This window comes from Argopecten irradians, chromosome 12 (genome assembly GCF_041381155.1).
Source record: "Argopecten irradians isolate NY chromosome 12, Ai_NY, whole genome shotgun sequence".
NCBI lineage: Eukaryota > Metazoa > Mollusca > Bivalvia > Pectinida > Pectinidae > Argopecten > Argopecten irradians.
In genome coordinates, this window is record NC_091145.1 from 6701254 (window position 1) to 6716633 (window position 15380).

Sequence of the window (15380 nt, forward strand, 5' to 3'; positions counted from 1 at the left end):
AGCATCTAAATGTCATTCAATTTTTTTTTCGGTTTGCTAGTTTGATAACAAATTCATCTGAGTCATAGAAAAAAGAAACATGCTACGCTAAAATATGATTAGGCCAATTGTTCTATCTTAATATAGCCATTAAAATTATTCCTCGAATTTGCCCTTGTGCAAAACCTCAAGACATATGATAAGTGCTTAAATTTAATTGCGCCAAGCAGAAAATAAAATAAAAAACATTCGTGGCCGATGTACAAGGGTCATCTGCAAACCATTTAAAATATTTTCTTTTTGAATATTTTAACTTTGTCAGCTTTAATGACAAATATTGATCATAATTGTGTGCCAGTCCTGCTCAGTGAATGCGTTCTCATCACTTCATGTTATATCCCTCTCAGAATGTGGGTTACTAAGACAACTTGTAATGATCGGGGACAGGTGTCAAGGTCGAACTGGAAGTATCGTTTGGTATTTGGAGATTAATACTCTTTTGGCTAGGGACATCCCAGTCCCTGATAGCTCGATAGCGTGACACAGCAAAGTTTATTTAGTCATAGAGACGGCAGACTCAAACCCACAACAGAAGCTTAGAAAATCTCTTTTCGGCAGAAGGTATTCTATAAGAAAACGATTGTGTCGGGAACAACTTGGATATTTAGGTAACAAAAGATTCAAAATCTTGATGTGTAAGTTCGGCAATATTCGTAGATATAAAACCTATACAAACATTTTCAAAATTTATTTCACTCTATATTTCCAGGAAAGTTAACTTTTTTGTCATTCGTTGTCAATTTTGGTCAGTTGTCTTTTGTGTTGAAATCAATCGATGATAGTATATAAAGTGGGCGAAAGTTGGATATGAAAGTTTTCAATTCACAGGTATGTGGGTTGGCCATCTAAACAAATAACCTTTATACGGCCACACCAGAAAGCGTCTTTCAACCAGTGGTTGTGTGCACAGTGTAAAGGTCAAAAATGAAGTATGGCCCAGAAAAGGTAGAAATATAACGAACCTGCATATAGAGTCTATATAACGGATATTTGTCTATAAAGAACAAAGTTGTCAACCACATTTGGTGCAATTTAGTATAAATGACATTTGTTGAAACGACATTTGTCTATAAAGGGCATATTTGTTATTGCCCTTTGATGTCCATTACAAATTATTGTAGTTGTTTGTTTTTCTGGTGCAGTTGCACTTTCACAGAGAAACAGTTCGTGCATCAATGGAAATTTAATGTATATTACTAAAACATTAAGTTTCCAACATGACTTCAAAATCTTTGTGTTTTTTCACATTTTAAAATAATGATATTCCTGTGCTTATAACCATCATCTATTGCATCAAATCTTTAGTTTTGTCCTTTTAAATTTAGTTCATGAGTTTAAATAATGTTTCTGCATTTGATAAAGGCATGCGTTTTCAAGCTGGAAAATTTAGCGCAACTTCCGTAACTATACATTTTCTATTAATAATCTAATACCAAGTAGTTAAAATGTGATGCTTCATTTAGCCTCACTAACCTCAGTTACAAAGAAAAAAGTAAATATAGCGAACTAAGAATGACAATAAATGTTCCAGAGCAATTTTTGTACAAATTAAACTATATTGTCTATAATTAAGCTGTTATATAAGTATAGGTTATAAGACTACAAGTCCATTATATTGATAGAAAGATCATTTGGAGGCTGTTTTGACAGCTACAGATAAATATTGAACTGCCGAAGGTAACATATTGGACAGCGACAGGTGAGGTCTGTGATTTCTACTGGATATTGTACTCGAATCACAATAGGTGACATCACAGATTATTTTATAATTTAAATAACCACGATATTTTCTATCATCTAAAATAAACTAGGAATGGTCTATGAGTTTTATCTATACATGATGTCAATTAACATTTACAAATTACAAAACTTAAAAATACTTTAATTAACAACACCAATCTGCGGCATGATAAGGTGGAAAAACACACAAATCCAAAGGAAGATGAACGTTACCGATATTAGTACAATGAAATAGACGAATCAATAAGATAATTACTCTATTAAAATGGCTGTATTTACATACATAAGTAATATTTTACCTGTAAATGCACGAGATGTGCGTCCGACAAAAGTACTTGGCTACGATAACATAGTGCATTAGTGAACTTTAAAGGTTTTACCTTCACGACACGACGGCACAAAGACATACTTACACAACAGGCTCATGTAGTCTAGTACACAGTGGTGATGAATCGTCAAGAGAATTAACAGGGTCGAACATTGTGAAGTAATCCGCATACCTATACAGAACTATTAAAGTGGGCGAGTGCAACTTCAAAAACAATTTTATGAAGCCTTTAAATTACACTTTGCGGTTGTTAGCGGCGTCACCGTATGATTCTGCTAAACTTCTACAGAGATAAAACATGAAAGGTTATCTTTTAAAGATAACAAAAATGAATGATGTATTGTTAGTCAACTTGACTATTGAACTGATGATAAATATCCACGAAAATCACCGCACAATAATAATCCACTGATTTCCCCCATGAAGGAATGTTTCTTTGATGAAGACATAAAATCACACACGTTTCAACGAGCAATTCTTATTATTCTAGCATTATGCTGCCGAAGTTAAAATTACATGCACACTTGTCTTGTCCTGTTGCATTAATTGTCAGCATTAGTGGCAAAGCAATTAATAAAACACACTTTTATTCATTTCATATATTGCAATATGTGTTATGAAATAGCGGTCATAAAAATACAGTGTCAATACGGTTTACACAATGCAGTGCTATACCATCCAAAGTAGCATCAGGTGTCCCTGCTGTCGTTGAACTAATGCTGAAAGCTTCATCATAGCCACATATATAAATTCCGGACTGTCACCGGTTTTTTCTAACACATTTAGTATCGACCTTTGCATTCCATAGTCATAAATGTTCCTCTTTGCAGAAAACTTCCAATCATTTGAGAGCAGACGGTAAAACATGACTACGACGATGCGGATCACGTGACAATGGAATCATCGTCCTTGTCTCCCACACCTGCCCAGTTCCATAACACCATCGCCTGCAACTCAATGGCGCACCGCTTCAATGGATATCGAGCCAAGCTCAAACCGACAGAATCCAACAGACTAGATACTTTTTATTGACAACAATAAACATTTATCACAAGGCGCATCCTCCTGAAATCTATTTGACAGAAATTCTAAGTTCAGTAGACACAATGTGGTGTTAATACGATCGCGTGCGAAACTCCCTCTTGGATTGCCAGGGCTGGTGGCTGTTACGAATGCTGCCGGAGAGAGTTGGGGCGATCCTGACACTTTTCTCCTCCGAAGGGCGAATCTAATTCCTATTGCCTAGCGAAGCGGCCTACAATTGTAGGCATTGATTGTAGTAAATTGGCAGATATTCCCGATCGGCGGAATTGACATTGCTTAAAGATATCAATTAGAGACAACACAATGGGTGTTAACCTAATGTACTATTTGTGGGAGTTATTGAAATGGAGCGCATTACATCTTTATGGATAAGTGCAGGTTTGAAACGAACGGAAATGAAAGGAACATTACGCAGTATAGCAATGCATCGTTCTATTGAACGCATATAGACATGTCATTCATGTCGGATGCATATTTTAGAACTTTCATAATAATATCATTAAACTCAATAATATATTACGACATAAAAATAACATCCTAATTCATTTTATAGACGAAAGATGGGCTAAAATTCAATAATATATGCGAATGTCTAGGTAAAAATAACACCCCAATATATTTATTTTATGAAAAAAATGAGTTTAAATTTGATATTATATGGGAATTTTAACATAAAAATAGTACCCCAATATATTCATTTTTTAAACCAAATATGAATTAAATTTCAATATTATATATGGGAATTTCAACATAAAAAATAACATTCTAATCTCTTTTATAGAACAAATATGGATCCGTTTGAAAACCAATAAAATGTACAAGAAAAATGGAACCATGTGTTTCAAGAGAGATAGTGTTCTCATTTCAGCGGTAAGGTCTTCTCTACACAAACGCTAACATCTAGAATGAAACTGAATACGGTAATCGTTCATATTTACAGAGTCGAGTAGATTATTCTTTATGAGTCAGATTTCAACTGCTTGTGGTATGTCATTTTTTGCTGTGTGCATCTGTAAGACCATTAAAATGTAAAATTTCAATAAAGTGAAAATTTTACGACGTAAATAATTCCGGATTTACAGTATACAGAATCAACCTGACCTAATTTTATAACCATAATTCACTATTTAGCCAGAAGGAATTTTGAGCCGATCATCATATGCATATAGATTAATAATATATTTTATACCCCAGTAAAAACGTGGATTAGTATCGCATGTTTTAAGATCTTAATAAATTATGATTTATTTATAAGACTGAACAGCAGTGTTTAATTAAATTGAAACAAATCAAATCGAATGTATTTGAATATTCGTCCTTTAGCTGCTATCTGTTTTAAGAGACTATAAAAGAATGATTGTAATTGGTTGCATAGATAAAGTCGAAATGCATATTTCAAAATCTTTTTGCCATGAGGGATGTAGCGATACATATTAATTAAAATGAATGATACAATTTATTGAGTCACAGCTGATAAATGGAGTTATCTATAGATATGGATAAAGAAACTGCACACCCAAGGCTGCCAGGGGCCGCGGTGGCCGAGTGGTTAAGATGTACCGACATATTACCACATGCCCTCCACCTCTGGGTCGCGAGTTCGAATCCTATGTGTGGCAGTTGCCAGGTACTGACCGCTGGTCGGTAGTTTTTCTCCGGGTACTCCGGCTTTCCTCCACCAACAAACCTGGCACGTCCTTACATGACCCTGGCTGTTGATAGAACATTAAACTAATCAAACCCAAGGCTGCCGATTTCCGACTGCGGTTCAGCTTTCTTGATATGTAACGTTGCCTAAAAGCATTTCATAGAATAGTTAACAAAATACCACAAACATATTTTAGTGCTAATAAACAAAACAATTTACGAAGATCATGTTTACGATTCGGTCACGATTTCCACACAAACATTTCTCCAATGCCTTTACTCTCAGTGGATGTTTATGTTACGTTTTAAAGGCACGTATCCCTCCCCAGGGTGATAAATTCGTCTTGTATGTCCATATAACCGCAAACGATTGTGGGTTTTAACTTCATAAACACCACTCGCAGATAATATTATGGCGTATATATACAGCAATAAAATCCGGCAATTGTTCCCGAGCAACAACAGCAGCTCATTTTACTACTAAGAGCGAGATGACATCTGTGGAATTTAAATCATTGTAGCACATTAAAGAAAAAACCTACTGTGGCATAATAATATAAATCATGAACAAATATAGGATGAAAATCGACAACAGGTTAACAAATCCGTACGAACGTAAGTACTGCAAATGTACAATATAAAAAATACTTCATATAAAAGCATCTAAAAAACAAATAACCATACGAAATGATAATTGAAATTTATTTCTTATTTATTTTTTTGCGTCCACACAACATGAAGCCGTCTTCAAAGTCAAGCTAGCTTTTGTGTATTTTAGCTGTAATTTAAAGAAAATTTATAGTGTCTAGTTTTAAAGGAATGTTGGTTTTTTCCTAGCGTAGAGATTTATGGGCGTGAGTTCCTATTATGCGAATATCTAATTGTGAACGAGAATCATTTTAGCGGTCACTAGAGCATTTTAAAGAGGCGTGCAAAACAAAAAATGAAACAGTTGTTGCCGCTTTCAGCGATTTCTGTTAAAACGTGTTTACTTTCTGCTCTGATACTAACATTGAGCCGAAATATCCTGCAAACAGTAGATGACACCGTATACTGTGACTGATTGTCGCGGCGAAAAATATTTGCGTTTTTAGGTCAACGACATTTCCTCTGAAATGTAATTTTGCGAATTAGAGTCATATGCTTCTACTGTACCTGTGCTATGAACATTTGCACGATTTCTTATTGCTCGCAAAATTACCCGCACGCGGAAATATATGGGTAGATATGAAAAACGCGAAATTGAATCGACCCTTAAATGAGTTTAAGTAAATGATGTTGAAGACTCGCAGCTTCAACGAGAGAGAAAGAGGCGCCATGTCCTGTGAACAGTGTCTAGGGACGCGTGTTTAAGACTTTGATGAATGCATTGTACGTAAGATGACAAGACGATTAATCAATTGATTAATGGAATTGTGGATTCTAAAAGAATCGATATATTCCGTGGTAAGTAGGTATAGGGTTAAGCATTGTGCAGAAAGCGATCTGTCGTCTGCTCTGCTAGGTCAAGCGGCAGTGTCAACCATCAAGAGGTTACATTATTTCTTCAATATAATATCATATTGTCTTACATATCTACGAAATACATAACTTACCAAAACAGCTCCAAAGGGAATATAAGCCCTCCCCCCCAAAAAAACCGTTTGTTTAGGGTTACATTGCCAAAAAAAATTGGGTCGGTAGATCGGCATCCTTTTTTATGTGTCTTTCACTCTAAATATATAACAAAATATATGAGATCGAAATCGCGACTTTAACATTTTTCTTAGGAAAGTGGAAAGGGTCGGTCGGGTAACCCTAAACAGTCATATATTTTGTTTTGCCTTATCTTTTATAGATATATACACAAATAGTCTCAATCCACGTTTCGCCCTATATATTGAGACTCATATTTCCAGTTGTCTATCTCTAACTTTAATATAAAAAACAAAACCGATAGCTTGAAGGCCACGGCAACCTTAGATATTCTTGAGAAAACAAAAGCAAACTGGTTTCAATTTACAGAAAAGTTTCCCTAATATTTGATGACAAATCGAGTAACCTAACGCAATAAATTCAATTGCAAGATCATTGGAATATTCGAAATTGTTAAGGATTGGAGACGATCATATTATTTCTCACCTGGACCAAGCGGAAAACGATCATGGATTTTTCTTAGTTAAGGTAATGAGATTTCAATGAATATTGTACAAACGAAACGGTATTGAAAAAAACATCATTGAAATGAATCAAAATACTAAATAGCATGAAGGATCACTCTTTACAATGTGACAAATGATCTAATTAGCTTTGAGGTTTTTTATCGTCTGGATACATTTTTTTCTTACCACTTATTACTAGTGATGTTCCGGAACAAGCAACTGATGATAATTCCACCATAGACGTTTTTCATGTATGTAAGGTAGCAATTTAAAACATCGTGTGCGTCCATCATTACTGCAAACATGTACAATAATTAAGATATTTCTGAGATTTTTGTTTTTACTTGAGAGAGGATTCATGGCATCTTCGTTTACCAAGAGTAACGATCTAGCGTTACTTTTCTCTTCAAAGGAGAGTATCGTATTGAAAGTCTTAGCAAGCGAAAACAGGTTCAAGTGTACTCTAAGAAGTTTTGGATTATAACAGACTCTACAATAGAGAAACACAGACTCTGGCCTCTGGGTAGAACGAACACACGTTCATGGATACAATACGTTATAGCTACAATATTGCAATTATCGTTATGCCAACATAAAGGACGCACTGGGTGCATAATAGCTCCTTGTGTGCATTCAAGCGTAACTGTCAGACATTTCATGCACCAATGACCATTCATAAAATGAAAGGCAAATGGAGAAGAAAATGCTGTCTTTTAACATTGATGCCAGCAGTATACAGTTGTTGACTTGGGGTGAGGACAACAGATGATTTCTTAGACCCGAAGACAAACTGATTGTGTGAGGGTCCAACAATCATCTGTTGCCCGAGAACCCAGCGATAACTGTTTTGTTATACCCCATCGACTCAAAACATTGTGACGTCACTTCGTTTCAACAGCACATTTTAAAAGTCGATTTTTACAGTTCTTTGGACCGCTCAATATATTCTATTGAAGTAATGGAACATACTGAAAATGTCCTTAATTTCAGTGCAAATTAATTTTTGAACAGGTTTATGTAATCATAAACGAATGCAGTCACCATCATGACTATATAATACAATGAACAAAAACCGCTAAAAAACATTACCTCTAAAATGATGTACATACAGTATTCAGATATATAATTAGTAGTACTAATTCCTCGGTACAATACATTGCCTATATTTGTTTTCAAGGCGAAATTTAATCGGCATTTATAATTCCAAGGTAAGGGCTGTAACTGGCAAAGAGGGTTTGTGGCAAATAAAGAAAAAATCATTCTGTTATCGACTCCATTGTCAGCTGGGTTTTAAGGCAAATAATACATGAACTATGGTAATTTGATGCAAGAGATAAAATAAATAAATAGTCAAAAACATTTAGTCTAATATTTTGAGAGTATGATTTGTGTTTATGGTAAATTTGTGTTGACATCATTGTCAATATAAATACCAACGCGAGCATCATATATGACCGATGTTTTATAGATAGAGTATCACATAAGTAGATTTATGAAAAATTATGAAAATATTTATGAAAATATTTATAAAAATATAAACAAAACTTTCGATTTCGTTTCAAATATAAGAATGGTAAAATCAGGCTCGGATTTGACGTTTCCGTTTACCGAGACAATCGTTTGACGTCATGTTCTGATCATGACGTCATTATTACCTGTGACGTCACAATAGTGTTACTACACATGTGTCATAATATTTATGAAATAGCCGTATGATATGGCTAAATGGGTCGGTTATGTAATAAACAAATATAGCGTGATTAAACTGTATAGAGGTGCATTTCGGAGAAAATTCAATTTAGTGAAAAGCCTATTCAAAACACAAATGCATTTCCATTTTAAGGAATAATAGGGTTTTCACTTCAATACGTCTCACAACTGTCCGTATTAACGACCATGAGTGATCAGGTATAAAATAAAATTGTCGCAAAAATAAGTATATTTACAGAACGTGTATCCACCATTAATCACTAAATCAACTTTGGTGATAGAAGTGTATTGTACATTTATAGCTGAGAGCATTTCCCCGTACAACTAAATCAATGTCTCTTATTTCGTTACTGTAAATACACGACGGCGGACATGACACAAGGACAAAGCGGTCAGTCTGGGAAGTGACCACAACAATATAGCGGTCAGTTGCCCGCTATACGGATATCTCTTAGGAGTGATTACTGAGATTGACTTTGCAGAATGTAAGACTTAACGACATACTATCATTAAGTCCAATCACACTTCTATGTGACCCTTGAAGATCTTCAATATACTAATATCCTAAATGCTACTCATCTGTCATATTTCCTTTCTGACCTGGTAACCAGACACATTTGATTTAGGAAGCAAAAAGATAAGAATCATTTTCTGTTAGTTTTCTTGGAGATAGCAGATCTAATATGGATTCTGTTTTTATCAAGCCAGTTACATGTATATACGATTTATGAAACAACAACATAAAATAATTTCTGTTGTTATTCTTGAAGATGGTAAAATTAACTGGATTATATTATTTTGTCTTTTTTACACAGTATTTAAAAGTAACAAGTTTATGATTTTTATGGTAGTCCTTGTGAATATTGATATATTCTTTAATACAAATGAAATGCTTTTTGACTTTGCTAAAAATGAATTTGAAAATCAAGTCTATATATTTATGTATGTATAGTACGCTTATGTAATTCAACAGTTATAACATTTAGTGCCTTTTGCAATGTAGGCATCTTATGATAAATTCGCGATTCTCCTAATGATACATTCAATTAAAACTCCCAAAACAAATCATTTGCTGTGCGGTAATTGCTCATAATTGCTCATGTCTGCTAAAATCTGGAAAGGCGCGAACAATTAGTGTTCATTACAAGAACATCCATGGAACACAAATGATAATATTATACATAATCTAACTAAAAATTGCAAAGCCATTCTTCAAAAACAATGGGTTCGTAAATTCCATTTTGCAGATCATGATTATGGTCGTTGCTATGGTAACTCTCGCACTCTTGCTTTCTGTTTAGAGAGTAGAGCGACGCATCCTGATATGAACTGCCTGGATAGCGCTTCCCGACTGTGAAGTAGCCAGGTAATTGTGTGCTGCGCTTTGGTCAATAGGATATTTAAGCTATAACTACACTGTTATCAGACGACATCGTGTAGAATTTTGCACCTGTTGGGTATTTACCTGGTTCTGATATCACGTAGAGACCAATTCATGTCATTTTATCTCTCGACATACAGTCTTGAAGTTATCAAGCAGAGACAGGTTTGGGCTGATTTTAGAAAGCAGTCCAACACATCAACCTTACGGTGTGACATACGGTCTCATTATTCCCAAGGGGGCCAGACTTGATACCAGAACCTCGTCACAACTCATCAATATGATGCTATAACGGGAACTCATCTAATTTTTCAAGATAAAAATGAAAACATCAAACTGAAACAATAAGGATTTGTTTTCTACATTTAGGGTAGCAAGAACATGCATTGAGGATGTTAAATCATCGTGTGATAACCATAAAATGACAAAAAAAATGCCAAAATGCAATCGCAAATTCTCTCGAAAATTCAAACTAACGAAAAGAACATCTTAAGAAAACAATTTTATACCACTGGCAGATATCAATATGATCTACGTCTTCTGATTCCATTTTCATTAAAAAACAAGAAAAGATAATATTAGCGAACTAATGACTGGACCACGTTGAAATCAACAATGAGAGTGTTTCCTTCCGTATAATGCTTATTTCAAAATGTGTAATTGAAATGAAAGTTGAAATGATTCTACTCCGAGGTGTTGTTATTGTTAAAAATCCGTCAAAAATAAAATGTATGATTGAAATAAAGCATTTTGTCAGTCATGGAAAACATAATTTTAAAATTTCGCTTTGTGAAACATATGCTTTGTTGTGGCTTTGATGAAGGTCTTTTTTTCTGATTGTTATTTGAATTATAGTTACAAGGTTACAATGTATTGGCCCTGCCTCACCATGGGGTGTGTGCGTGTCAAACGCTCAGCGGCATGGAGACCTACTTAACAGTGAAATCGGGTGTGATACATCACAAACAATGGAGCGAAATCAAACAGAAAATGAATCAACAATGGAATATATATCGCTATAGAATTCTTATGGTATTCACCAGCTGACAGGATAGAAATGTACACCCACTGTTTATTTCACCTGTCACCATCGATAGCTATCACCCATCAATTACAAAAGCCACGTATATAATTCCTTAAACTACAGCTTTAAGTGAAATATATTTCTGATATCACTTATGATAATTGTGAGGCATGACTGATTTACTTGAACTTTTCCAGGTAATTGAAATAAGTGAAAATAACCCTGAGTCATTTGAGTTGTTTTATCAAATAAATCTCAAAATAAAACACATCGGCGCAGATTTTATCGGCGCTATAAGTATTTGTCTTCAATGATATCTTAATAGTAAGTATTTAAAACATATTTTATGATTTTCTTTTAAAGTAAAATGATATTTATTAAAATGCGTGTGTTTATCCATACCTGTAAGAATTTCTTCTAAGTTAAGTAAGTGCAGACCAATTAGCCTGTATATAAACCTGTTTGCGGTTGTTGGTTACATTAAATGGCGTTAAAGTTTCCTAAATCAAAGAATAAAAACACGTGTAAAAGTTGTATATCATCATGTGATTACAGCTGTATTCAACATTTATAGGTTTAATTTCTAAAAGTACCTCGGTTTGTTTACCACATCCTAGCGAATCAATATTTATGTGCCCAGTTAAACAGTTTTTGTATCATTTCAAAGTTAAATATTTCTCTAGATTCAGTAAAAGGGAGGTAAGAAAGTGATAGTTTACATTTCTCTAACAGTTGGCACAGAATGATTTAAAGTTTTCGTACTGTTCTGTAACGTATCTGTCTTTAGGTACGTTTACATACGGACATATTTGCCTGTAACACATTTCGAGATATCGACGGCCAGTTCATACAAATCTTTTTAATCAAAAGTATATAAAAATGATATCATAATTACGTAAGGGAGATTGGTGACTATCTATTACAAATTGAGACTGATGTTATTATTGTTATGTAATCAAATATGGTAGCAGCAAGTCAGGCACTACAAATGAATACTGTCTATCAAAAATTTAGTTAATGCATAACCAATATGGTTTTGGAAGAAATGCAGGTTATAGAAAACAACGTGGAACCACAGTTACACTGTATATGTAATTCCTGCCAGGGAACTTTCCGTGATAAGCTACTCAAACTGTACCCATTAACGCTATAGATACAACTGTATATTCATTCTTTGATATTTTGTAAAATGAAATATTGTATTGGAAAACATTCTTGAAATGGAAATCTCGTTTATAGATAACGATATTTTCTAAAAATATTTATTTTATTATCAGGATAATGACAAATGATGAACTTTGAAATAATTATCTAATATATAAAAGAGACTCCAGAAATAACCGATGATCTATTTGAAAGATTACACTTTCAAAGTCATCTGTTTGTCTCTGTACATAATAGCCAGACAGTTAACCTTTCGAATGCATCAAACCTAATGCAATCAAGCCATCACTAAGACAACTGAGAATCCTGCCAATTTTATAAATGCGTGTGTTTGTGGTTTTTTTTTTTTATTTTTAATTTTTTATTTTTGTTGTTGTTGTATGATATTTCCATTCTGCTATCTCCGGGATATTTCTGATATCTAAATCAATGCAGTACTAGACGCATTTATTTCCACTTTCAAATCGCTATAATTTCCCTTTCCTGTGTTTGTTTTTGTGATGCTCTCCACTGCAATTCTTATCATCTAACTCTGTATGGCGAACAGCCTGAAACTTATCCTCGTCTAACCTTTACTACTGATAATGCAATATTCCATTTTGCCAACACAAACATTTCGCTTTCTCAAATACCACCTGATAAAAAGGTAAAAAAGCACGTTCAATTTTGCAGAAAACATATGTGTTCCTTCCTCCATCCTTCACGCACAATAGTTGCATCCATTTTAATCCAAGATATTGCTTTTAAAGCTCACAACCATAGATAGTATTACCATACAAGTTTAGTTAATAGTTGTCAAATTGATTACCAGCATCATTTCTAATAAAGCCAAGCGATATTGATGAAGGAAGTCCTGAAAACAAGGAGTTAAACCATCGACCTCAGTCCTGTAGCTTACTTACCACTGCCCGACTTTAGCCGTGCTCTCCGTGACGTGAAACAAAAAGAGCACGTAGAAATGTTGGACCGAAAAAAGTGGTCATTATACAGAGATGGTTGCTATGGCAGGATCTACTGTATTGAAATAAGTTGGTGGTTTTTCTCTTTGAACTCCGATTTTTCGATAATTGTTTATACATAGTGGAGGGATTAACAAAAAATAGTGATATGAAGATAAGGATATATAAAATAGAAGTCCATGTACTTATTGTTTAGAAACGACAATTGATATAATATGCCAAATATCTTATAGTTTGGCTATTTTAATATTCCTTTTTCTATTTAAAACTAACGAACGTAACGAATACTCCCATATGATTGAGCAATACCATATAGCTTTGATCAATACTAATTTAGAACACATTTATTTTGCAACATATGGTGGCCTTCAAAGGTAAATGACATGTACAGACTAAATATTGAATGGACTTATTAATTACCTGTGCGAAAATCGACAGTCAGTCTAGATTATCTCGGTTTCACAATAGCATAGGATACACATACCACAAATTAATAATAGAAATGCAATCGTTAGCGTCGGCATACACAATGTAGGTGTAAAAAACTAATTTTGTCTGGTAGTCGGCCAATATTCACACTACCTGTCAGAATGTGGATCGATAAGCTAATTATCTCTTTAATATGCCTAATTAATTCTTCTATAAATAGTCCAATTAAATCAGAAAAAATCAAGTCACATATCTATTGTATATGTTGCATTTAAGTAATAATTCGATAAGTGATGGAATGATACCATCGACGACAAGAGACATTTTTGATTTTTTTTTATAAAACATTTCATAACTGACATATTTTATAATTGATATAGATCCATGAATGTGTGTGTGTCTGAATTATACTTATCATCATTATGTCGTGCTATGATAATAGATTTACTTATAAGTAACCAAGTAAGAGAACGCTAAAATCGCTGAAATGCACATTTCTATTTTCATCTACATATATGACATAACTATTTTTCTATGAAAAACCAGTTTTGTAGGCAAATTAATGCCTGGTCGGTAATATTAATATATCATACGATGTAGTTCATAGGAGTAAAATTACATTATCACAAATGTGATGCACTCAAAAGTTAGTTTAGCATGAAGGTGACATTTCAAGCATCAAGTCCACAAAGCAACAACACTAACTGCGATGTATGACAATGGCCATGGAGTGAAGCAATTGTGTATCATTTCGGTTCGGTTGAATACGGAGAAAACACACACATAATCAACGTGCAAAAATGACAAAAAGCCTAAATGCTATATATGAGGACAAGTGAGAAAGAAAGCCTAACGAGCAATGTTTTGATTGCTTTAATTAGTTTAACATCCTATTCACAACCAGTGTCATTTAAGAGTGTGTCAGGTCAAATGACGAGGGAAAGCCATAGTACATGTACCACAAAGCAGCGGTTAGTACCTGTAAACTGCCTTACATGATTTTTGATCTCACGACCTAGATGAGAAAGGCTTGTGGTATATATGTCGGGACATCTTAACCACTCGGCAATCGCGACCCCGCAAATAAGGAATACATATTTGTAGTAACAAAAATGAAGAAACGGGTAGAGCAGTCGTGACGGCAAATATGTTATATGAGGTGTGGGAACAGATATATCTATGATTTAACATGAGAAACAACAGAACATGCAATATTGGGAGTGGGGAAATAGATATTCATGTTTAAACAGAAGAAACGACAAAATATGTAACATATACATATATTGTAGTAACACGGGAGAGAACAAATCATATATGATACAGCTTGTGTAACATAACTGACAAGAAAGCGATATAGATAAAAAAAAGACAATTGACGAAAAAGATATGCATATTGGAGTAACAAACGAGATAAAATAGTAATAAAACGATAGAAATATTTGTATGACTTACACCGTGACTTTGTATCAAACTCTCGATATACGGTACATAATCGCCTTTCCAGTTAAAATTTCATCAAAGGTAGTTCTTGCTTTCTTTCACACCGTCTAAGTATACATGTTGTATTTAATAAAATATATATGCTATATGGTTTGGAGAATATGTATGTTTTCAGTCTGCATAAGATGCTACTGGTGGCTTTTATCTGATCTTATGTCACTAGATCTTATCGTCCTAATCCAATTTATTAAGATCTTATCTTACCTGTTTTATCTTATCTTAAACATCTTGTCTATGTGAGATATCTGCTGAGTTGCTCCATGTCTTATATTTT

At 34.0% G+C, this 15380-nt stretch overlaps 1 protein-coding gene across 1 annotated transcript in view; it reads right to left on the reverse strand.

Annotated features, from left to right (window-relative positions):
- LOC138335869 (uncharacterized) overlaps window positions 1-15380 on the reverse strand; it is a 75258-nt gene that overhangs the window by 58786 nt on the left and 1092 nt on the right. The gene's annotated exons all lie outside the window — the stretch shown is intronic.